We start from the raw sequence: 2859 nt of genomic DNA on the forward strand, positions 1-2859 counted from the left end.
GATGATGATGATTATGATGGTGCTGATGATGATGATGATGATGATGTGAACATGACGATGATGTGAACATGATGATGTGAGCATGATTATTATTATTATGATGATGATGATGATGGTGGTGATGATGATGATGATGATGATGATGATGATGATGATGATGATGATGATGATGATGATGATGATGATGATGATGATGGTGATGATGATGATGATGATGATGATGTTAACATGATGATGTGAGCATGATGATGTGAACATGATGATGGGGCGTTGCATGATGATGATAATGATGATGACGATGATGATGTTGTTGATGATGATGATTATGATGATGATGATGATGATGATGATGATGATGATGATGATGATGATGATGATGATGATGATGATGATTAAAAGTAACTGTTCACAATAAAATCCTGTGTCGCTGTTCCAGTACCAACAACATCCTGCACATTATTTTCAATGTTCTGTATGACATCTCCATCCTCTACCTCTGGCATGTTAAAAATGACTGCTACATTATGCAGAATAGCACAGGCTGGAGCTATGCGACAGGCCTTGTCAGACTTATTTAAATAAATAAATAAATAAATAAATAAATAAATAAATAAATAAATAAATAAATAAATAAATAAATAAATAAATACATAAATACATAAATACATAAATAAATAAATAAATAAATAAATAAATAAATAAATAAATAAATAAATAGTAATCATAGCCAAGTTTTTAATATCATCACATATCAGAAAGGCGAACAGTAAAGTTAAATATGAAAGCAGTCACTTTATGCACTTAAACTATAGACTGAATAAACTTAGTCGGATTATTCAAAAACATATTTAAGAAAGTACCTTACTGTGCAGCACGTGAAAGCGCAGCTTGAGCCTTCCAAATGCCCTTTTTATGCAAACACGGGCTCTAGTATTGGCAAGCTGGTACCTCTCCTTGGCAGGAATGTCAGCGTTCATAAACGGCGTCATGAGGAATGGCCGTAAAGGATACTTGGGGCGGGGAATAAAAACAATATCAATAATAAAATTGACAAAAAAAAACAAAAACAAAACCGATGTTACAATCCTGTAATGCAAAGTTCAATATCTCAACTGATTTCATCGTTGGGTGTGTAAGCTTATTTATACTCGCCCTCGGGCCTTGCTCATTCAGCGATTGCTACGTTAAGATTATTAGTCATTTCAATTTTTGGAGCATGCTGTGCACAGACAGAATGTAACCCTGGTTTGAGCTACCCTGGTTCTTTAACGTGCACCAGTGTATAGCACTGACCCCCATTTAACGTCCCTCCCGGAAGACGATTAGTATGTTTAGTAATGCGACAGGGAATAAAACCTGCGACCCCTGGATTGAAAGTGAAGTGTTAATAATTAACAACTAGACCACAGATCAGCTACAAATTTCATCTGATGTCATTATGCTTTATATGTGCTACTTACCCACTATCTCCAAGCAGCACCCCATCTTCCAGACATAGATTGTCTCGTTGAAGCCTGTTGCACATCCCTGATGTCCTGAACACGTGTGCATCATGGCACGAGCCCGGCCAACTGGCGTTGACACTTGTGAACAATCCCGGGAAAATAATTGTTTAGTTATTTATCAATTAGCTTAACAGCACGTTCAGTCTTACAATTTTATGACATGATTATAAAAAACATTCGCCTTTTTTATCATCAGGGACGGTTCCTTAATGTTCCTTAATGTACAATCACAAATGTAAAGTTTATTTGTGTCGATGTCGGGGGAGAGAGGGAGCACTAAGAGCTGCATGTCCCAATTAAAACCCCTCAATCATCAAAACCTGGAGCCGTCCCTGTGTATAGTTAGGTTAGAGTGGTAAACTGTATTAAGTTAAACGCAAAACATTTAGGTGGACCATTTGTAAAACTTTCTATGATAATTGTCACATTCTGACCAAACCGAATATGCCCATAATTGATCGATAATCGGGGTGAATTTCAGATTTTATGACCGTTTCGGTCTAAGACGAGTTGACAAAAAATATTTGATAAAGCGTTTACAATAAAAAGATCTAAGAATGTTTCTGGTGAAATTTCAATTATTTTTACCTTCATGGCCGCAAATTGCCTACATGTTTATACTGTGATAGCCTTTTCGGTTGACATAAGCTGGCTCATCAACAGAAGGGGCCTGGATACGGATGTGTGTCCCGTCAACACACCCCGCGACATGAGGGAAGCCTGCCGATGTGAAGAATCCGCTCTTCACTCCATTCTTCTCTTCGCCAGAAGGCCATACAATGAACCGTTTCATTCTTTTGCAAATTGCATCTGTCACGTGGGTTACCACGCGAGAAACTGTTGATTTGTGGTAACCCATGCTGTCTCCTACACCATTGATAAACGCCCCTGTGGCGAGGAACCGAAGGGTTATAAGCACCATCTGTCGCACAATGAGGGCCCTGTTCCGATGAGTGTCTCTTTTTATGTCATCCTTCAAGATATCCTCCAAAAATGCTACTCCATCATTTGTAAAACGATACCTGTCGTGCATGTCGCCATCATCAAGATGCTGAACATGAGACGTATGTCTATATTGACGTTGTTTCCTTACATTTGGTAAAAATATACCTGCCATGATAAATCTGCCGTTAACTTTAATCGAGGTTCTTATCTCAATTAACTTTAACGGTCAGTTTCACCGTTAAATCCATCGTTAAAACTTAACATTTCTTTGAGCAACAGAAAATTAACGCCATGTTGAAACTTAACGAACCGTTAGCTGTTTAACGGTCTGTTAAGCCTAACGGAGGTTTTGAGCAACCGGCCCCTGTTATTTACCGTTTCAAACACTATTTGTCCCGTTATCGATATC

The 2859-nt window shown here is 38.0% G+C and overlaps 1 pseudogene; it reads right to left on the reverse strand.

The window, feature by feature from the left end:
* Positions 1–392: 392 nt before the first annotated feature.
* Positions 393–2538, reverse strand: LOC128235411 (putative nuclease HARBI1; annotated as a pseudogene).
* Between the last annotated feature and the right edge of the window lie 321 nt (positions 2539–2859).

The sequence above is a fragment of the Mya arenaria genome, chromosome 1 (genome assembly GCF_026914265.1).
Source record: "Mya arenaria isolate MELC-2E11 chromosome 1, ASM2691426v1".
NCBI classification, from domain to species: domain Eukaryota; kingdom Metazoa; phylum Mollusca; class Bivalvia; order Myida; family Myidae; genus Mya; species Mya arenaria.